This window comes from Thalassophryne amazonica, chromosome 3 (genome assembly GCF_902500255.1).
Source record: "Thalassophryne amazonica chromosome 3, fThaAma1.1, whole genome shotgun sequence".
NCBI lineage: Eukaryota > Metazoa > Chordata > Actinopteri > Batrachoidiformes > Batrachoididae > Thalassophryne > Thalassophryne amazonica.
Window position 1 is genome coordinate 79,722,963 of NC_047105.1, and position 23,237 is coordinate 79,746,199.

The window sequence follows — 23,237 nt, forward strand, 5'->3', positions numbered from 1 at the left end:
GCTTTGTTATGGACGGCTTCTGCGCTCAGACTGAGTGCAGGCTCCAACATCTGTTCCTCTCGGCCTCCACAATAGCAAAACTCAGCCGGGATGCAATGAGAGGTCAAGAGATCAGCGCCTCGGGGGGGGGGGGGGGAGAGAGAGAGAGAGAGAGAGAGAGAGAGAGAGAGAGAGATGAAAACGGCGCACCTGCTTTAGAGACATTACGGTAGCGCAGCAAACTAACCCCCCCTCCCCCTACCCACCTCACCTCCTCCTCCCCTCCTCGTGCAACACACACGCTCCGTACTCGCGCGCGCGCTGACACACAACAAAGTGATCCGGTTGCGATTTCCGAGCGAGCGAGCGAGCAGACGGGATGCCAAAAAAAGTGATGACCGGCGGAAAAGCGGCTTCTTCTTCTGTTTCTTCTTCTTCTGTTTCTTCTTCTTCTGGTCGGCGTTGTTGCTGAACAAAGCTCCAGAAGAGACGGAGCTGGGAGGAAAAGAGAAAGGAAGCTTGCTCGCGCGTGCTTTCTCCCCGGCAAGTTGCGCGCAGAGTTTTTTAGCGGCAGCATTGTTCCGATTTCACTCCAGAGGGGCCGCTCCGAGGAGAGAGGACGCACACAAAAGAGGGCAAAGAAAGGACTAAACCAGCACGCTTCGCCCCTTAAAGTACAGCCGACATTTCTCCTCTCTCTCTCTCTCTCTCTCTCTCTCTCTCTCTTCTTTCCCATTTTATTTTATTGTATGTTTTTTTTTTTTAGTCCCGTCGGTTTGTGTCCCCCCCTCCCTACATACGCACACCCCCCTCACACACACTTTTGTCGCCGTGAGAGAGTGGACGCGCCGCGGCACCGAGGAGCAGCAGCTGTCCACATGGTCCAACCGCTGGCGTGAAAGTTGACTTCTTCAGAAAACGAGAGAACAGGTTGATGCACTGCACACTTCTGTTTCTCTGTCTGTCTGTCCACCGAAAAGCCCACAAAACTCTCTCTCTCACACACACGCGCGACTTGAAAACTTTCAAAAAAGAGAGAGAAAATACGCGCTTAACTTTCACACAAGTTTGTGAAACTGCTCCAAATAAAACACACAAACTCTGCTAAACTTAGAGACTGTAGGAGAAAAGATTGTTGGGCAAATCGTCAGGGCTTTTCTTTCTTTCTTTCATTCTTTCTTTCTTTTTTTTTTTTTTGCTGTTCTGATTTTTGTCTCAAGTTCTCCACTTTCACACGCGCTTTTATTTTAGCGTTTTTTATTTTGTCAACACTAACAAGCTGTGGAAATTTTTATTTTTTTTTCTCGTGTTTGAATGAATATTATGAGTGGACTGAGAGTTCACAAAGTGTACAAAAACTCTGCTCACGAAACAAGAAAAACTTTTTTCCTCAAGTTGAAATTAAAAACTGAAGCCGGAGTGAATTTGAATAAAGTAAAAAAAAACAAAACAAAACTAATAATAGTGATAAAATAATAACTGAACGGACAATAAACACAAGCACTGATTGTTTGTTGATCATTTTTAGGCAACGACATGTTGTTGAACTTTATTTTTTGCCGCTTTATTTATTGAATGTTTGACTTTTTCATCTGGTGAACAAGCAAACGTTTTTACAAAAAAAAGGCTTAAACCAAAGCTGATCTTACATCTGGCCCGTTTTACTGCTGAATTATAAGTTTTAAAAATGTTTTAAGTTGTTTTTCGGATGTGTTGTCAATACATCGCGGATCTAGTTGATTATGAGTGAAGTTTTGTTTATAAATGCGTAATAACGTTCTTACATCCGATCTATTAAATAAAAAAAATGTCACCCATTACTGCGCGGGAGGTTGGGGGGGGGGGGGATACATATTTACATATTTTTATGATAAAATTGAAATACACATTTTATTCTTATGTATGATACATATTTTTGGTCCTTCTTTTTGCAGCCAAAAGTGCCTAAATTGGGCCTGTGCACTGCACTGATTTATCCACAAAATTCCATGTTTCTGCTGATAACGTCAGGTTTTAATGTGTTCAGTTTATTTAAAACAATGTAGCTTCGTTTAGAAAAATCAAGTTGCTTCTGGATTAAAACACCATTCCAACATGTTAGATGCAGAGCTGCAGGGGGGGAAAAAAAGATGAAATGACAATTAATTGCTGTCAGTTGTCTGTCACTGGGCTGCACAACCTGACAATGGCTTTATTGCACCTTGATTGATGCACGTTGGGGCATTTGGCATAATTAATTTTATTTACTGTGTCCTCTCTCTCCTGTTGTGTCCTCTGTGCTGGCATTTCCGAGACGCCATGACACACTTTTTAATTGCTCTTTAATAGAAGATTCAGAGGGAATGAAAAAGCTCTTCATCACATTTTATGACCGTGTCATTTCTCTTGTGTCAGGAAGGAAAGCAGCTATTTGGTGGTGGATTCAACCCTGGTGCAAAGTGTGGGAGGAATTAATGCAAATGGAAAACATATATCTATATTTTTAAAATCTTTTGCAACAGCCACACCATATAAATTCATCTTATTATTTCAATAAAATTTAAGTTGTCCAGACATAAAACTAATGTGTTTTTAAATGCAAATCTGCCACTTTTATAGGGTAAAAATATTTTATGTTAATATCATTTATGAGAGAAATCCAAATTTTCTTAAGGGGTTCCCAGAAATATTTCAAAATAATAAGTTCCGTCTTTTATTTTTTTTCTGGTGATGACTCATTATTTCATACCAGGAAAAAAAAGATGTGGCCCTTTAGAGTTTTCAGCACAGTTTTCCAAAAACAAACAAACAAATAAATGACTAAATAAATAAAACATGCAGACTACCAAATAATTTAAGGTCATTTAAACTGACTTTAATTTTTTTATTTTTTTTTTATTTTTACTTTCAGACTTGATTTATAAAAACCTACAGAGATTGAAAGGATGTAGAAGGATAGAGGTGGAAATCACTCTATTTCTGTGCATATTTAAATAATGCATATTTTTAAATACACTGTGAAGTTTTCATTGTTCGCTGACAGCCATCACATCGCTGACAGGCTTTTCATTCAAATACAGCAGGAGAGAGTGAAACAAAAGACTGAGTAGTTTTTTGTACATGTGCAGGAAGCCAGAGGTGTCACTCACACACACTGACTTTCTGTCGACCATTGTGGTTGTGTGTGTTCGCCACTTTTTCTTCATCCTGGTTGCTTCAGCACTTTTTTCTCCTTTGCCTTTTCTCTGGCGGCAGCTGTCTTTTCCACGTCCTGTTTTGTTTCATTGTTTGGAAAAGTCATCCTGCGGCGAATGCTTGTGATCAGTGTCAGCGCACTGTTACTGCTCACTGACACATTACTTAAATGGTGATTTTTTTTTTTTAATAGTTGAGTGTGAGTGCAACTGGAACCCTGTATGAGAGCGTCTAGAGACAAGTGATAATGGCTGTGAAGCTCATGTGCTTTCAAACCCCTTCAGCAGGATTAAAAGCCACCAACATGATTGTGTTAGTCCGTAGACTCACTCAGAGAGTCCTTACCTGCTCCGTGATGAATGTGTGCACACATGTAGAGGGCTTTTTTCCCTCAATTCACTTGTCCTGCTCGAGTGAAAATGGGCAGAGTTTGAAGTTTTAAATGTCCTGTGTGTCTGTAGTGTTGATGGCTTACCTATCCATGTCTCCATTTCTCACTTTAACCCCCCCCCCACGTTATCCCAAACCCACCAGTCTGAGTGGGCTTTTGGCTCCAAAGTGATGTTCAAGCGTGCCAGCGTCGGGTTTGACCTGTGGTAGATATTTACTTCTAGAGACCACCTGTTAAATGATAAAATGGTTACATATCTAATATTCTTTGGAAGAAATGTGAGGAAAATATAAATTTCCAACAGGATTTTAGAAAATAAATGACTTCAAGTGGTGGTCCTGCTGCTGGTGCTGCAGAGTGCTGCGTGCTTGAACATGCTGTGGAACACTGCGTACACTCTAACATAACCACATAACACACTATTGGCTGAAAACACCCCCAAATACATCAACATTTAAGACAGTTTATATATATATAAGACATTTTTTTAAACATTGCACATTACACAACATTTTGTCTTTTTTATTTGGAAAAAAATCCAATTCATCAAGTGATAAATGTGTGTTACCTTTTTTCAAAGTATTAATGAATTCTAATTGACAAATCAGTGCATAGATGAAGGCATCAGGTGCAGGCAGCTCAGTGTCTGCATCATTTGTCCTTTTGCTTCAACCTGAGGTTTGATGTGGTCCAAATTGGACACTAATTAGGAGAAGTTGATGGTCAAATATTTATCTGTGTGGAGATAATAAATCCCGTACGTTATTCAGATGTGAAGTGTTTTTATGGCGGCTCTGACAGTAGTGCTGTGCAGAAAAGTTGCGGAATGACAGTTGTGCATTTTATTGTAGCTTTTTTGGTCATTAGTGTGCCCGTGTGTTTCACATGTTGCAGTCTTTTTTTTTTTTTTTTTGGTGTGGTGGCTGTAGGCAGAGATGTTTCCACAGCTCCAGAGAGTAGCGGCCCATTAACAGCTGATGGATGTGGGAGGGAGAGACCCAGCAGCTCGGAGCGGAAAGGCCCGTTTCCTCTGGGTGTGAGGGCAGATTGGGGAGGTGGGGGTGTAGGAAAGGAAGCAAAAGGTACAGTGAGAGATCAACATGTGAGTGAATGACTGGTGAAAGTGAGGGAAGTGACAGTCAGCGACTTTTAGGCATCACTTATTATAGCCATGGACACGTTAGATGATCGTCTCCACAATGAGCGGAGAGCTGAGGAAGAGTCTGGTCAGGGGCAGATGAGATTGTGAAGTAAAACTGTTGGAAGTCTTAATTTTGATTTTGAGAGATGGGGCCAGAGCAGTCGTGATGGTCAGTGGAGGTAGAGAAATAGATGAACCGGGAGGATCGGCGGGGTTAGAATAAAAGCGAGGACGCCTGTTGTGTTCAAACAGAGCATCCTCTCAAAGATGCTCTCATCGGTCGCTATGTCCCCCGCTAACTCCGCACTTGTTCTGCTTCTTCTGACAGCTGTATTTGTGTTATGGATTTTCCTTCACTTTGTCCCGTCTCCCGTTCCTTTCCCCAATAGCCGGCTCCCCTCCTCTCTGCTGCCGCTGCCGCCACCCTATATGACCTTTTGTAAGCACTTCATCAGAGAGCCGCTGGTGTTTTCTAAAGCGCTGCGACAAACTGACAGGGCAGCCGTCAATCGAGTGAGGAACCGAGGGAGCTATGGAAAGCTTCGCTCACAACAACAGTGCGAGTAAACTTTTTTGCAGCCCCGCTTTAATGTGCAGAGAAAGGACGGCTGTGAAGGCTCGGTGACAGCTGCGAAGCACAAGGATGTTACACATACGCGCACATTTTGCACATTTCATAAATCATCTGACAGCAGGGAAGTGCTGCAAAGATCTCTGGCACTCATTTGGCAGATGCACATTAAGGACCGAAATGCACCTTAAAGCTGATTTAAATTTTTTTTTTCTTCATAATTTTACAGCATTTTAAATGTTTGGTGTTCCTCATGAAAATTATGACCAGTTTAATTGAGTTGGTTATTTTTTCACATTCTTTTTTTCCCCTCCTTTGGTCCACTGATTTCAATTGATTCTTGGTGTTGACTTCAGTTATCAGATTAGTTTTTTTTTTTTAGGATTTTCATCTGAAAATCTGAATTGTTTATACATTAAGATACGATGATAACAGTGCATCGCTTCCCCACACCCCTCTTCTTTTCCTGGACCTGGAGGTAATAGCTATTTAAATGCATTTAAATTTCAAATCTGTAAAGTATTGGATGCAGGCGAAAGTGAGGCTGGAGCATTTGCTGCTCTTTTATAATATTAGTATTTGTGGTATTAGTTCCAGGGGACACGGGTAGCCTACTTAAGCTATTAGCATCTGAGGCGCATCGGGATGATCCAGCTCCTGACAGGACGAGCTGTTAACCAGTGTTAACCCAAATCACAATAGAGTGCCTGGGCTGATGGATTGACAGAGCTTGCCTCTCCCCTTGCTAGGGCTGCCCTTCATGCATCCTCACATGAAGATTTGCTCATGTTAGAAAGGGGGAAAGTGTCTTTCTGAATCAATTTGATGTCTCTCTCAGCTCCTTTTGCAACTTCTGTTTTCTGGCTTTCCTCATATGTGCAAGGTGAAGATGCTGTACAGCCTCTGCCAGCAGGGGACTGTGGACTTTAGTGTCCTTCTAGTGAAGGTTGGGGCAGAGGGAATGGGAAGTGCAGGAGCAACTATCAGGACCCATCAACATTATTTACACTGGCTTGGTTTAAGTGTGCCGAGCTGAACATGGAATCATTTGTCTTTGAATTCTAGTGTCATAAGTGGATTTCAGGTTAGGGTGAGACAAAGCAGACAAACCGAGTCGAGCATCCTAGTAGCTACGGTGCACACACTTAATGGTGTTTGCTGCATTTATGTGAACTTGTGCAACTAAGCAAACTAATAATTTGATGTGTGCTTGCAGCACAACACATATGCATGAACATTAGGGTCAATTTGTTAGTGCTCATCGTGGTTCGTTTTTGTAACAGATTGCGCTTGCTTGCACAGTGGGAGCCGAGCTTGGATAAATTCCCGTAGTGTAAATGGGGCTTTCGAGCTTGTTGACAAGCCAGAAAGATGCTGCTGTACTTTGCATACTTTGCTCTACATGCATATTTTTTATGTGTGTGTGTTTGTGTGCACATGTACATTCAACTAGAATTGTCAATCAACAGGGTGACACTCTGCCCCTGTCTGTAGGCAGAAATCCTCAGGTTTTATGTTTTTCAAATGTCTCAGAGATGAAGAGCAAACATTTTAGCACTTTCCAAACTTGTTTCTATTTTTCTGGCATTTCATCATCATTTTCACACATTATATTATTGACATCAGTGAGCTTATTAAGAAAAAAAAGGATTTTGCATTCGAGAGCTGTGTTGGCATTGGTGATTAGCTGATGCACCGGCCACCCATTTTTTTTTTTTTTTCATTGAAACCATGTATGTGCATGTGCACACACACACGCCTGTGTGTGGTGGGCATTGTTGTCCGAGAGACATCTGCCACTAGATTATTCCCAGCTGTTATCTGAATAATTGTGTAATCCCCTCCCTCCTTTCCTTCTTTTGCTCCCTCCTTCCTTTCCTCACTCCTTCCTCCTCCTGTTTGTGCTCCCTTCTTACTCTTATCTGTCATGCATCCTTCATCAAAGTTTGGAGGGTTGCGTCTTTTGCGCACATGTGCTGGTTATTTGTTTTTTTTTATTGTTCCGGTGTGATGGTGTGGGTTTGCGTTTGTAGCACCTAGTCACCGGTTGTTGTGTGACATTTGTAGTAGGATTTGAGCTCCCAATCTGCCCCCCGCGCCACCCTCCTCTCCTCTCCTCTCCTCCTTCCCGTGGCTCTTGGGGATATAAAAGGAGCCTATTCCTGCCAGATTAAGACTGCAGTCCACCACTGCTTTACCAGCCTGTGAATTAGAGCCAGCTCTGCTGCTCAGGAGGATGCACACAGCGAGTGTGTGTTGCAGGCCGCTGGCCTTTGAAGCAGAGAATGTTGGTCAGGGGTGAAAGGAAAGTAAAGATCGCAGAAAAACAAGAAGAAAAGACCAGACAGAAAGTAGGAAAGTGGTGTTTGGAAAATCAATACAAACTTTGATTCCAAAAGGTGTTTAAGCTCTGGGCTTGATGTCCTAACTCCATATATATTTTTTTTTCCTTACATCTAACGTTGTTTTATGTTGTCTACTTCAAAGTATCTGTTTTTTTAAATGCTACAAAACACCTACTTCTTAAAAAAATTATTTAAAAAAATTATTTTTGGTCCAAAAGTAAAAATCAGCTTTCAGATATTCCTCTGTTGCATTTTTACTGTTCTGTATCTACAAAGACATAATGGAGTTTTTAAATCCACATAATTTTCCTCTTTCCACCGAGAATTTACCTGCAAAGTTATAAAGAGATTTAGTGATTTAAAGTCATCTTAAAATTTATTTTTAAGAAACATCCAGTTCCTTGTAGCCTGTTCTTGTGTGTATATATTTATAGTTTTTATTCAGTTGTAGTATGGATGTATGGAGAAATTATGAAGTCTCACGCACATGCACATGCATGCATAGACATATGCATGCACACATCTTCTTGCGTGCTTTTTTTTTCTGGCCCATGGTCAGTAGGAAAGTGTTCTTTTTCTGTCAGAGCTCAGTTAGCAGCTCGCTGTGAAGAAGTCGGCAGCACTCACTCACCTCTCGTCTCCTCCTCCTCCGCTCTCACTCTGCTGTACTTTCTCCCATCTGTTGCCTTTCCCTCCTTTTTGTCGTCTCCTCCTCTCTTCGCCTGATGTCTTTGATTGTCACGGCTCTTCATTACCTCCGAGCACTCCTCTCCTCGGGCCTCTTCACAAATGAATTGAATTAATTTTTTCTGTGTTACAGAAATGATAAGACTCAGAATCAATCAATAACCCTTAAAAAAAAATAAAACTAAAACAGATTGTTTGCAATTAACTGTGAAAGATTCAAAAAGCTCAGTTTGTTAGATTTTTTTTTAAATAAAATATTTGTTGCCTGCAGACAACAATGTGAAGCACTTGTGATGGATCAAACCAAACCTTGCAAAAATTTCAAATCAGTTATTTGCAAAACCTCTGAATATCACATATAATTACTTTTACTTTATATATATAAACAATTTTTGTCTTACGAGGTCAAATTTATTGCTTTGTGTTGTAACCTCTGTACCTTTCCTAAGTGATCTTGTGATTGCAGTTAAATGGGAACTCAGTGTTTTATAACCACACTGACTTGTCCGAGTTAAATTAATTTGTTTCACCATGCAGAAACTTTAGTTGATAAAACAAAAATTACACAGAACAAGAAGAATTTTTTATAGATTTATTTTTTTACTTTGCCCGCCTTTGCCTATTTTGCTTGTTTTTCCTCTATGACTTTTCTATTGAAGTATTAAGAATAACCATGTAGTTGACCAAACAGAGCAATATTTTCTTCAAGGACTAAGAACATTTATTAGCAGGTTAAAGGCAGCTACTGGGCGTTGGATTAACAGACACAATAATGCTCATTTGCCCAGTGAAGGTCAGCTTTGCTGTATGCAACATGTAGCCCTAATCTGCTGCTTCTACTGTGGAAGGTTTCCATTGTCTAAAGGTCAGTCAGGAACAGTGCATTAGCTTCGGAAAGCAGTCAGCATAAACGAGGGAGGGGACTTAGGGAGGAACAAAGGACTAAAGTACAAAAAAAGAGGACAGGAGGGAGGGTGAGTGGCAAAGAAACCCTTGCATGCTTCATGATGTCAGGAAGGCTTTGTGCAAAGTTTGCCTGCAAAACTTGGCTGAAGGCTGGGTTGGGGCTGTGCAGCTCCCCCAGGGGCTCACTCACAGCGGAGGGAGAAGAAGGTGGGAAGGGAAATAGAAAAAGTGAAGTAGAAGAAGAGGAGGAGGAGAGCAGAGCATGCATGCCGTCACACTCGTGAGTGGGTGCAGGTCTTTAGTTGCTTTTTGCAGAAACACCACTCCTGGCTTACCCCCCGCTTCTCCTCTCTGTCCTTCTCTCTTTCCCTCTATCCTCCGCCTTCCTCTTGCTCCTTCTGTCGGTCTCTCCCTTGCAGTGTGTAGCTGTCGACAGCTTGGCACTGTGGTTTGAGCCATGACTATTAACATATAGCCTGAATTAGTGGAACGGCGGCTCAGCCTATTTGCTGGTAATGAGGACAGGGGCCTGTGCTGTGTTGGAACTTGTTTGGCCCCTTGCCGGGGGGTCAAATTCATCCTGAGGAGGTGGAATTCTCATGACTGTACCCCGGAGGAAGAAGTGAAGGGAGAAGGTTGGAGGAGGACCGAGGTAGCTCTCTCGCCCCCTTCTCGCCGCTGTCCCTTCTCTTCCTACAGGGTTAATTGAAGAGGAAATTGATCGTTGTGCACGGCAATGTGAGAATTCTGCCTCTCCCACAGAGAAAGACAAGTTTGGCTGCACCAGAGACCGTGAACGATGCATTGTAGAGCTATTGGGAGAGATGAGCAACCAGAACAACTTCCACACACTGATTGGCTGATGAGGGAGTGTGCTGATTGGCCGATGATGAAGATTTACTCGTAACTGTACAAGTTTGGCAGGAATCATCATCAATTCATTGTCCAATCAGAGCAGTTCTCCACACTGCTCAGCATCCTCCCTGATTCAGCTTTTCATTTAACCTCCCCTCCTCACCCTCTCCTACACTCCCCCGAGGAATTTGGGATGGACAGACGAGCGGAGCGCTCTGTATCTGTTCGGTTCTGCTCCGCTGCCTGCTGAAGTAGAGAGAGACGAACTTCTATACGTCTGACGCTGGCACCGAATGGACTCTGCCTCCCTCTCTCCTTCAAGAGAGGCTTTTCTCTCCCAGAGGCAGAGCTTCATAATTAGTCTTCTTCCAGAAATAGAAAACTAGTTTTCTGAGGTGAAGTCACCCTCTGATATTTTTATGGCTGAAAATTTGAATTGACATGGAATCAAACCTACTGTGAAATAAACTAGAGCGTTTAAAAAACTTCTAACAGAAGTTAAAAAAAAACCTTTTGCAATTTTGCAATAAAGCAGGTAGAAAAAAGCTTTTTTTTTTTTTTTTTAAACCAACAGTTCTTGTTTTAACTTTTGGTGTTGTTTAGTCTCAGACCATCTCAAGGTTGTAATGCTGTGTGTAAATGTTTAATTTTCCTCATTGTTTTTTTTTTTAAGTCATCTTATTGATTTGTTTCTTTGGCTTATCATTGCCTGTTTTTTTCCCACCTCCTGTTTCCCCCCTTTGGCTCTCCCTTTTCCCTGTGCCTCCCCTCACTGTTCCTCTTTCTGCTCCTCCCCTCTCTTTTCTCTGTCCGTTAATGAGAATGTGTTAACGAGAAAGAAAGATCTATTGAGCATCGCGCCATTTATCAGAAAGGCAGAGGTTTGGAAGGGGGTGAAAAAAAAAAGGCGACGGGCCCTTCAAAGAAGTCCTATTCTTGTGGTTGTGAATGTTTGATGAGACAGTGAAAAGTTCCCCTCTAACGTCATGGTGTCTGAACAGAAGAGAACAGAACCGTTCTAATCATGCCGCGCGGAAAAAATTACTTCCAACCCGATTTAATTAACTGATAAGAAATGACTTCAAATTAATTTTTCAAGGATGTTAGATTTTGATTAAGAAACTCCTAAAAGAAATAGACGAATAATCAATTTTTTAATCAACTTACTCAAATGGTAACTGGTTAATATGATAATTCTAGCAATTAGGGCAAATATTGTTGAGCAGCAGTTTCTATGCATCCTGTTAAAGGAATTATAATATCTTTACATCTAATTATCATGGTTATTTAATTTTTTTTGTGTGGCTACCTCTCAATTTTGCCATCCTTTTTTCCCTCATCTGCCATTACAGGGATAATGAAAGGAGAAGTTGGAAAGTGTAATAAGATGAAACTTTTATAACAGCCAACCTGAATGAGAGTTTGTCACGCACCCTGATTGGAGAGATATTTAGGAGAAGAGGTGGTGTAGTTGAGAATGACATTATTTCTGCTGGTTTTACAACCAAAGCCGAGATGGATCTTTAGATGTGTGATTCTTTTATTTTGTCAGCAGATTAAAGTAGTTAATAGCTTCGGGTGTGTGTGGCGTTCAGGTTGGCCCGACTGAGCACATTCGCCATTTCCAGTCCAAAGTTTGAAATCATTTATTCATTCTGAGGAAAAAACCAGCTCAGGCTTTTGATTGAAGGAAAAATTAGACCGCCAAAAAATGTGAGTGTGTGTGCGGTTCCCTAATTGGACAGGTATTGTCGTAGCGGTGAAGAAGGGCTGGCTAAAGACAGGATGCCCCCCCCAAGAAAAAGAAAAGCTGGTTGGCTTTAGCAAAGCAGCAGAGTTCTTTACATCAAAGCGTCTGGACACAACGCTAACCCCTCTCACATACCAAAGCAACAGCACACACCCGCACATGCATGTGCTGCAAGCCTCTTGTGAGATGAATATCCTTCCCCTCTCCTGCCCGCGCGCCCAACATCAGTGGAGTCACGTGCTCAGAGGGAAATATTTGACAAAGCATTTGGAGAGATGAAATGGTTCCTTTAATTATGTGCTGCTCTTATGATGCGCTGTGTTTCCGCCTCGCTGCTTTACTCATGCAAGCCGTCTGCGTGCGTGCACACACCGAGCAGATGAATGGTATTTCTGGCAACAAACGCCCCGTATTAGGCGTACGTATTCAATTAGCAAAACTCATTAGCAAAACTTGGCATTTGTTGTTGTTTTTTTCCCTCCCATCCTTGCTCTGAATTAATGGTTTTGATATGCTAATTAGCGGGTAATTTAATTTCAAAAGGCCTCAATTAACAGCAGTGTTGTGGACACGAGGAAGTTAAGCAGCGTAATCTAATTTGCATTAGTAACGAGCAGGGAGTAATTAGTCTCTAATTAGCCACTTCAGACAGCACTTGTGTTTACTTTCCTAATGAAGTGGAGGGGCTTTTTTTTTTTGCAGAGTGTGCATGCACATGCACACACACATGAACACGTAGAGGTCAGACTGCTGACTTGTATTTCTGAGCGTGCATGTACATTGGTTACAAATGCACAGAAACACCTCTGTGAGCTCGCTTACACACGCTGCCAGGGATTGTGTATTTTAAGGATTTGTATCTGCATAGTGTTTCCGCTGGCATTATATGGTTTTGCAATAATATGCAACATTCCCGTTTTTCTTGTTTTCTATGTCAACCCACTTCCTTGTTTTTAATGTTTCTAGGTGATTTTGCTTTATGATATGGTGAAAAGCATTTTAAAAGTTGCATACCATTTAATTTTTCACAAAATTGACAAAAATCACTTTTTGTTGAAATCGAGTTATTGTAAACTACCTTTGTATCTATCACAAAAACACAGCCAATTTTCTTGTTGCCAAGGTATTTATTTTGGGGGGATTTCATGGCAAATATAGGGAGATTTTGAGATGACATGACAGAGAATGCACATGTGCAAAGTTTCAAAGCTCATGCTACGTTCAGTGGAAATAGGGAACTCTTAGGATATTTTCTGACGTACAACTCTTTTATGAAACTAGCATTAGCATATATAGCTAGCACTGCCCTTTGACTCTCAAATGGCATCATGAGTTTCCCAGTGTGTCATGGCTTCTTGCTGCATGGCTAAAATGCACTTTTTTCCCAGAAGTCATGGATTTTGATAATATTGGTGATATGCAATTTCAAATCCTTTCATTTAATTCCAAGGAACAAAATTTCAGTGGTGAAAAAGAAACATATTTTTGTGACTTAAATTGTAAAAAGTTCAGAGGGATTACAAGTTTAATGTTGGTGTCAGTGGCCTGTGTTGTAGACACGTTATTGAATAGTCCAAAAAACTGTCAGCCCTACTCTAATATATTTTATGTCTTTATGTAAATATTGTGGATCCAGAAAGTATTCACAGCGCTTCACTTTTTCCACATTTTGTTATGTTACAGTCTTATTCCATTTTTCCTCAAAATTCTACACATAATACCCTATAATGACAATGTGAAAAAGTGTTTTTTTAGAGTTTTGCAAATTTATTAAAAATAAAACAACAAAAAAATCCCACGTACGTAAGTATTCACAGCCTTTGCCATGAAGCTCAAAACTGAGCTCAGGTGCATCCTGTTCCCACTGATCATCCTTGAGATGTTTCTACAGCTAAATTGGAGTCCACCTGGGGTAAATTCAGTTGATTGGAGATGATTTGGAAAGACACAGACCTGCCTATATATAAGATTGCACAGTTGACAGTGCATGTCAGAGCACAAACCAAGCATGAAGTCAAAGAAATTGTCTGTAGACCTCTGAGGCAGGATTGTCTCAAGGAACAAATCTGGGGAAGAGTACAGAAACATTTCTGCTGCTTTGAAGGGCCCAATGAGTACAGTTACCCCTATCATGCGCAAATAGAAGTTCATCTCCGTCAGGATTATTCCAAGAGCTGGCCGCCCGTCTAAAACGAGCTATTGGGGAGAAGGACCTTAGTCAGGAAGATGACCAAGAACCCAGTGGTCACTCTGTCAGAGCTCCAGCATTCCTCTGTGAAGAGAGGAAAACCTTTGAGAAGGACAACCATCTTTGAAGCAATCCACCAATCAGGCCTGTATGGTAGAGTGGCCAGACGGAAGCCAACTATGTCTTTTACTAAGAAAAGGCATAGTTGGAGTTTGCCAAAAGGCACCTGAAGGACTCTCGGAGCATGGGAAACAAGACTGAACTCTTTAGCGTGAATGCCAGGCATCATGTTTGCAGGAAACCAGGCACCATCCCTACAGTGAAGCATGGTGGTGGCCACATCATGCTGTGGGGATGTTTTTCAGTGAACTGAGAGACTCGTCAGGATTGAGGGAAAGATGAATGCAGCAATGTACAGAGACATCCTGGATGAAATCCTGATCTAGAGCACTCTTGACCTCAGACTGGGGTGATGGTTCATCTTTCAGCAGGACAGTGACCCTAAGTACACAGCTAAGATATCAAAGGAGTGGCTTCAGGACAACTCTGTGAATGTCCTTGAGTGGCTCAGCCAGAGTCCAGAGCTGCAGCTGATTGAACATCTCTGGAGAGATCTGAAATTGGCTGTGCACTGATGCTCCCCATCCAACCTGATGGAGCTTGAGAGGTGCTGCAAAGAGGAATGGGCAAAACTGCCCAAAGATAGGTGCACCAAGCTTGTGGCATCATATTCAAGAAGACTTGAGGCTGTAAATGCTGCCAAAGGTGCATCAACAAAGTATTGAGCAAAGGATGTGAATACGTATGTATGTGTGAATTCTTAGTTTTTTATTTTTAATACATTTGCAAAAATAAACTAAAACACTAAAACTTTTTTCATGTTGTCATTATGGGGTATTGTGAGTAGAATTTTGAGGGAAAAAATGAATTTACTACATTTTGGAATAAGGCTGTAACATAACAAAATGTGGAAAAATTGAAGCGCTGTGAATACTTTCTGGATGCACTTAAAGCCTAGAATTCACTCACGTAGCCTTTAAAAAATCACAAATATATGTTATGATACACCCAAGAACAGACATATTAAGTGCAGCTTTCTCATAGGTGATTGTTTCAGCAGATGGAACCTGTCCATTTGCAGTGAGGTCAAAAACAAGTTGAAAACAACAGGCTTCCTCCTGAGCTTTTTTGGGTGGGAGCAACATCGCAGGGTTTAGGGGAGGGGAGTTTAGGGGAGGGGGCTAATAGGGCAGCAGCTGCCCTATTAGCCCAAATCTGTTGTTCAGAGGAGTTGGGAGGAGGGTGGAGCAACACCACTGAACTTCCACAAAGGAGAGACACTTTTCCACTCGCTTTGTTGGCAAAGAAGGCAACTTTTTAAGATTATGGCACAAATTAACATACATTTAACCCCTAACACCCCTGTGCATGAATTACTTGTAAGTTTTTTAACCCACAATCCAGTGCAAAGGACATAAGCGATCATACAGACACTGTTTAACTGAAGGCCTTTTCCAAGACTCTTCCTCCACCGTCCTCGGGAGCAATCAGAGAGGTCAGAAAGCTGGGTGACTTCCTGGTGCAGTGAGGTCAGAGCAGCAGTTGGTAGAAGTAGTCAGTGTTTAGCAGACATAGCTGAACTGCGCTGAACTTTGATTTACAAGCACCAGAGCTGGACAGAATTCAATAAATATACAGTCTCACGCTCATTATTTCGTGCTCCCGTCATGACGCATTTTTAAAATTTTTATTTTACGTTTGTAATCCTGCCCCTTCTCCTAACCCTTCCCCTAACCCCCACTGAGCCCCCCCACCCCACCCCCGCCGCCGTAACTTGCATTTCGTGCGCCTGTCACGAAAATGTGGTGACTGTATCACGAACCATAGATTAATTTACTTTTCATGATGCCATCACAAAATGGCATGAGATTGGGTTGTAAATATAATAAATGAAGTAATTATGAGCCATTTTGCGCAACCCCCCCCCCCCCCCGGCAACACACAGGCATACAGATTTATAGATATAAACAGGCATAGATATGCACACGAACAGACATTCACATCTATCCATAGGCTGATTTACAAATGAGCTGACCTGCGTGTTGGCCTTGCTCTCCGATAGGCTTGCACCCCCCACCAGGATGCATAAATCACGCAGGACATGGATATGCATGAGCGTGCGGGCCTGTGTTTGTGTGTCTGTGAGCACCGGTGGCAACAGTGTTTGCATCGATCACTGAGGCTCAGTTAAGTGCCTTTTATTTCACTGAGTTAAAGTTAAGCGCGGCCGACGGGCCTCTCAGTAATGTGCGCTCCTTTTGAATGGCCTGAGAGAAAGAAAAAGCAGGAGAAAGAACTCTTTTTTCCTTATTTTTAGTGGCATCCAGGGATCGCTCATCACATTAATGGAACTGATATGACGTTTCACATCTCCTCTGTCTGTGGAAGAAGTGGTTTTGGCGTTGGACCTTTGCATGATGTGTGTGTGCATTAGGTGCCGCTTTAACCTCCTCTTGTTTTATGGACTTATGCACAGCTGCAGATTGCACCGCTGCTAGATTAATTTACACACCGCTCACACATGCTTGCCAAATCTCGCTCTGTTGTACTTTCTCGCCCTGAAGACAGAACAGAAATTGCCTGGTGAGGTAAATAAATTACTTCCATCGATTGCTGTAGTTGTAGAGTGACTTTATCGCCGTTTGACTTGTCCACATAACAGATCAGTGCGTGACGGCATGTTTTTTTCTCCTTAAAATGTGTGAATGTGTCTGTTTGTGTTCCAGCTGCTAAAATCTGTGCAGAATTTTCCTGATGGATATCTCACTTCACATTAAGAAGCTTCTACAGTGCTGCTCGGCTTTGTGAATCAGCATGTGTTTGGGTTCTAATTGAACCTGCAGCTGCCATATGTATGTTGAAAATCAGACAAATTAGATTAGAATTGTCAGGATGGGATAGACACTGCAGATAGATGATGTCCAAGTAGAGGACTGAAGATGGCCAAATATCTCATCCGACCATAAATCCTATATTGGTGCTATCTGACAAGTTCACCAAGGCATCCACATCCACACTTCTATTGAATGGTAGCCCGCTGAGGCGAGTTGAAACAACCTGTCATCACAGAAAGAGTTTTATTACATGAGGAAACTGGCAAACTGGGCATATTTCTCATCGCTCTCATCAGTTTTTTGCTGTTGTAGAATAAATACACTGAACAAAAGCCCTTTGAATATACTTTATTTTATGGTGTACATTAGTCCCAATTGTCCTGATCTATTTCTACATGTTGGCGGATAGGCATAATCGTACTCTTTAGAACATGAGATCTGAACTCCACTGCTAGACCACACGTACCACAAAAACTTTTCCAAAGAGAATGATGGTCTGCATGTGCGTCATGTGTTGCTGTTGCAATTGGTTCTCCCTTGAGTGTCTTCTGAGTGGGCAGATTTTCTGAAGGAAACAGAAGTACTTCCCATATTATTATTTGGTACAAGTTTTATGCCAGGTGCCCTTTTTGATGCAACTCCTGGTGTATTTGTACTTCCTTCCTTACAAGAAGAGTGTGTGGACTAGAACTGGGGGCCATTTTTATTGGGGAGCAAGCATGGTAGAAATAATAAAAATATTAATAAAAAATGGTATAAGATCCACAGATGACTCAAACTGACATGAACTCTTCATTGGCTCATGGCCTACCTCTCCACGAAATGTAAATAAAAAGTTGTTGCATTTTTTAAATATTCTGTTATTACAAGCAAACAAAGTTTGCTGGAGATGAAGTAGTTGGTTCACAACAGGCCTAACCAACATAACCAACCAATGCGCCAGACTACTGAAGAGTCAGAGTTGAGGTTAGATAGTTTTTCTCAGATGCTCTACCTTCTTGAAAACCTTTCAATTCTTTTCTATATTTGGAACAGTTATTAGGATAACGTGTGTGGTCCCTGTTACCGTTACACCTGGACTCTAATTGTACTCGCTAATGTTACTTAGTTAAGGCTTCGCATATCTACAGTTCATCTGTTATTTAGAAATTGATTTATTACGGACATCCACATCAGTGTATGTATGAACTGTCGGCACAGACAGTTAGAACCTCCGTCCCGTGATGTCACCGTGTGGAAAGATGTTAAAAGTTAGTAAAAAAGTGACAGAGTACAGTGTGTGTGTGTGTGTGTGTGTGTGTGTGTGTGTGTGTGTGGCATTCTAGGACACATGTTGTTTTAATCAACGCTGTGCTGACGTTAATGCACAGGCCAAGAAGCCACCGTTAAAAAAGAAAGGATCTGGAAAAAGAGCAAGAAAAGGCCTCATCTGTTTGCATTAACCAGTGGAATAACTGACCAGTGAAGGAGCAAATGAGCCACAGACGGCTAAATGATATCTGCTTCTCTCGCTTTGTCTCTATTTTTTTTTCTTTTTTGGAATTTCTGTCTTTTTTAATTAAATGCAATGACTCTATTTTTCAGTATTTGCTCATTCAGGGAAATGAGAATAATCTGTGTTTCTGTATCATCCACATTATTTTAAAATCTTTTCACCAGTTGAAAACAAAACTGAAATGAAATTAAGAACAAAAAGGAAAAAAAAAGAGAAGAAGATTAAAAATAAAATGGGCACTCACTCTTGGTGGTTTATTCGGACCAGCCTGTCTGCCATCAGCACAATCGGCTTCTTCTTCCGCATCAGACACTCTTGATTTGAGAATTAATTAGGCACTGCAGTGGCGTCAAGGTTGGGATTTCGCATTGTTCAATCGCTATTTTAGTACCTAATTACTGAGGGGGAGTAGTGTTAATTGGAATTCTCTTAGATAATATGAACTCCTCTTCCCCTTTTCTGCTTCACCTCCATTATAGAATAGAAAACCACAGGTCGTAACAAATGCTTCAACTCACTGTTTTTTAATTTGGACATTTTTGACAAGTTGATTTCTCTGGAGACGTCTGTGTGCTGCGTTCACATGGAGCGACTTACAGCCATCCTCTCGCACTTCTTCGTGATTCTGATTTCTTTTCTCTAGCTTTTCTTTTTCTCTCTGTTTTCTTTCTCCAAAATGAATGAGAGCGAGTGAGAAAGAAACACACACAAAGAGAGGGAGAGAGAGAGAGAGAGAGAGAGAGAGCATACTGCAGAGGGATAAATAATCAAAAGAACTGCAGGATGTATTTAATGAGAAATTAACGGTCTTCAAGAATATATGAATCATGGTCAGTGCATTTAAATTCTTTGAAAAATGAGGAGTGAAAAACAGAATCTTGACAAAAATCACCCTCTTTTTCCCCCTTTTTATTTATTTATTTTAGCTTTTGCCATGCTGCTAATGAAGAGAACAGGCCTAACCTGCATTCTGACTTCACACTTTCTTCACAGCCAGCAGCACTGAAATGCTAATTCAGTGGTGCAGAAAGTAAAAGCAAAAAAAAGAAGAGATTTTACTTTTAAAGACTGTTGGAAATGAAACAATAGTTGCATTTGGATGTTGTTATAATTGGAGAGAATGGCTGACTAGATAAACAGACTTCTGTAGCCGGCTCAGGAGTGCACACTTGGGGGTCTTTTCATATCTGTGCTGTTTAAAAATTAAACTTCTCACCAGCGTTAAGCAGAGAGTGAGCAAAATTAATATACAGCAAGAGAAGCATAATCAGAGATCTGTAGTTTCATTGTCGTCCTAAAGTGTGACAAAAACATTATTGAACATATTCAGCCATTCAGAAAGGGCCTGGCGCACACACAAAAGACCGAGCAGTCGTTTAATATCGCTGCTCGTACATTCTAATTCTAACATCACTGGAAATATAATTTCTTCCCCAATTTTAAATCACAGATGTGAAATTGCATCAAGGCAAGAATGTGCGGGCATGAAAGCAGGGACATTAAATGGACACATGAATGCAGGGGTGAATCCGAACCTATTAAGTACCTTCCTTATTATTTCTGAAAGTGGAGCGTGATAATTAGTTTGGTAGAAATCCTATAGTGGGGTGGAGGTATGGGTCTCAATAGTTGAGCCAAATTAATTTCTTCTGTCACCTTGAGCATACGTTTCTCTTAATAGGTTTAATTTATTTCACGGTGATTATCTTTTTTTTTCAAACTCAAGTGCAATACACATATTTGCAGTAAAATTCACTTCATCCTATTGCATGTGTGAAAGGTACCTAAATATAACATATCTGCAGACGTTCGTTACTCCCTGGTTTTGGAGTTTGTCTGACCTGAGAGATTACACTGTGACATTTTCCCATGAGCCCCTGCCTGTGCAGCCCAGATGTCATGTGATCCATGTGGTTTTCTCAGGAGTCACTCCAAGTGTTTTAAGTCTAAAATCATTCCTGATGTTAAATCCATCAGAAACCTTGATGTGCCACGAGGTGGATTTAATAATCTCCCTGTGTGTGCAGTGAGGTTAGGGTGGACCATGGGAAAGTGGCATACCTGAGCAGATTAGACTGATATCAAGGACCAAACATTAAAGTGAACATTCATAGTCAGTTCAAATTGGATGATATCTTCTTAACTGGCATATCACATTGTGTACAGGGTATCATAGCAACGGACAAGGAATTCATGATAGCACACCCCAGGTGATTTGCTCAAACAGAGGTACACCATTCAGAAAAAGTAAGAAAAAAATAGATTTTTCACTCAGAGCTTGCTTGGACAACTCGATTTGGCCCAGCTCACGCCCAAACCGTGACCACTTGCTGCAAGTACAGCATGTCAGTGTAACTCCAGGCAGGTGAACTCATCTTGATATCTCAAATTAACTTTTTTATGCTTGGTGTGAAAAATTAATGCGGAATTGCAAATCATTGCAAGCCTGCCCTTGAGCCAAATGTCATAGCTCCTTTCCCAGGACACCAAGCTGGAGCTCACTCGAACTTCACGAATTGATTCAGCCTGTACTCGGATTGCGATTGCCTGCTGAAGCCACTGTGCATCGTCATCTAACTCCAGGCAGCGAAACTCTTCTTGATATCTCAGTTCAACTTTTTTAATGCTCTGAGTGAAAAATGGAATAGTTCCTCCTGCCCTTCCCCCCACTCCAGGACACTATGCCACTTGGGCTCTCTGCCTCAGCCCTGGCCATGCTTGGCTCTCGATAACCAGGCACAGCCCTACTGCATCTTGTTTTGTTTTTTGTTGTTGTTTTTTTGTTTGTTTTTTTTACATACGAATAAAGACTAACACCTCATCCTTCATTTTTGTACTCAGTGGTTGATACGCCTTAAAATACACATTCATCAGTGCCTGATTTGATTTCTGGGAAAATCCTGGGTATAAACAAATAAATATATTTTTTACATCAGAAAAGAGCATTGTGCTTGTCTCTATGTCAGGATTGGGGGGGGGGGGGGTAGCATTATGATGATGGCTGCACGTCGTTATGGTGGTCATGCATCAACGATGGATGATAGAGTGATTCAACTACCCCACTCTAATTCAAACAATTGCAAACACCTCATGCAACATGTCTGTCACAAAAAGAAACCAGCTGATGTTGATGCAGCACTCTGTGTGTGTGTGTGTGTGTGTGTGTGTGTGTCTGCGCCTGTGTGCCACCAGCACCTCAAGTTTGTTTTTGATCAAGAAGGAATCGGTCCTCTTACCCTGTCTGGTTTCAGCTTACGCTGGTAAATTACACACAGTCACTGAAATTACGTCCTACAGATCGTGTGTGTGTGTGTGTGTGTGTGTGTGTGTGTGTGTGTGTGTGCGCTTCTCTGTTGCGCTGACGTCATCGTGCAGAGCTCTACTCCATGTCAGATCTGATTTGTCTGAATGAAGTCCAACTGTTTTTGTATTTTCATCATTTAGGGGAAGTAAAATGGAAACGCAGCTGTTTTGTATGTGGTGGCGGTGGTGAGTGCGTAAGAGAGGGTTGTCAGCTGGTTACCGCGAGCACCGAAACTGATGCACAAAGTCTCACTTTCCAGCACATACCTGCTAAGGGAAGACTGTTGGGACAAAAATCAGACATTGAAGTCTGCCAATTAGTGCAGCAGATGTTGGTTATTGTTGGACTCATAATATGACAATAACTGCTGCTGGCCAACTGTTCTGCACAGTGTGTGTGTGTGTGCGCATGTGTCAGTGAACAACCTCCACTTTGTTAGATTTTAAACAATATTCTTTTAGGACTCGCTCTTTTCTTTATTACTCTTCTGGCACCTGCAGTGTTTTTCAGAATTCAGTCTGTCTCTTTCTGTGTAGTTTTTCAGCATTTTGGAAATGTAAACACTACTAAAATACATCCAGATGTTACCAGCTGTGCTCCACCACCACAAACGCGAGGCAGAAAGCACATGCATGCGCCTCAAAAGACTCCGTTTCCAGCTATTCATTCAAAGACAGACAAAATGATTGCTTGATTTTTGTCATATATCTCTGCTTCTTTGTCTGAATGCGCTGTGCAGGGCTTTTTTTTTTATATAGCATGTATGCAAGCGTGTCCTGAATAAGACTATTGTAGTTCATAAAAGCTGCTCCAGGCTCACACTAGCTGAATTAGGAGGGCCATTAAATTAAAAATGTCAGAGCTGATGCAGTATGACAAAGACAGTAATTTTGTAAAAACATTTACCTTACATGTGTCACATCATCACTCTGAAACAGTAAAACACACACACGCACTTGCTGGTCCATATTCTTCTCTCCTGATACCAGTTCTGAAACATACATTAGGGCCCCTTCACACATAACATGAAAGACGCAGAAACCGGAAGAAAATCCTCAAACCAAACATGAAATGGGGGACCACAAAACAGTCCACCTGCTGTCATGAGGGATGCACATTCACACAGGCGTGCATGACACACCGGCGACAGTTTTGTGCACTCGCACGAGCGTGCATGAACACAGTGGGCCTCATGTATCAAAGTTGCGCACTTGTGGCGTAAATTTACGGTGTAAATTTGAAGTACACCAAAGTTGCCGTAACATGTATCAAGCAGTGCGCACCTGCCCATTTCCAGCATACACCTGACGTGACCTTGATAAATGCGGCGGGTGAAAACAAGCGTAATTATAATAAACATGCCCATAAATATTCAGACTCCGCTTCAGACACACCCTCATTTTACGACATGGAAGCCAGGAAGACGCCAAAGAAAAAGAACTCCACCAATCACGATGCGTGCCAATAGAGCGTCAAAAGCGGCCGTCGTATCAATTGTTTTGTAGTATAATCAAAAAAGTGTTACAGTGGTCCCTCGTTTATCGTGGGAGTTATGTT

General features: G+C 41.6%; 1 protein-coding gene across 4 annotated transcripts in view; it reads left to right on the plus strand.

Annotated features, from left to right (window-relative positions):
* The first annotated feature begins 264 nt into the window (after nt 1-264).
* The window catches only part of foxp4 (forkhead box P4), a 271,351-nt gene continuing 248,378 nt past the window's right edge, over nt 265-23,237 (plus strand). The window contains exon 1 of one of the 4 annotated variants that reach the window (XM_034166924.1): nt 265-909. The gene's annotated coding sequence lies outside the window, so the exon portion shown is untranslated. The remainder of the gene's footprint in view (nt 910-23,237) is intronic. The other 3 variants (XM_034166923.1, XM_034166926.1, XM_034166925.1) reach the window with 3 other exon arrangements.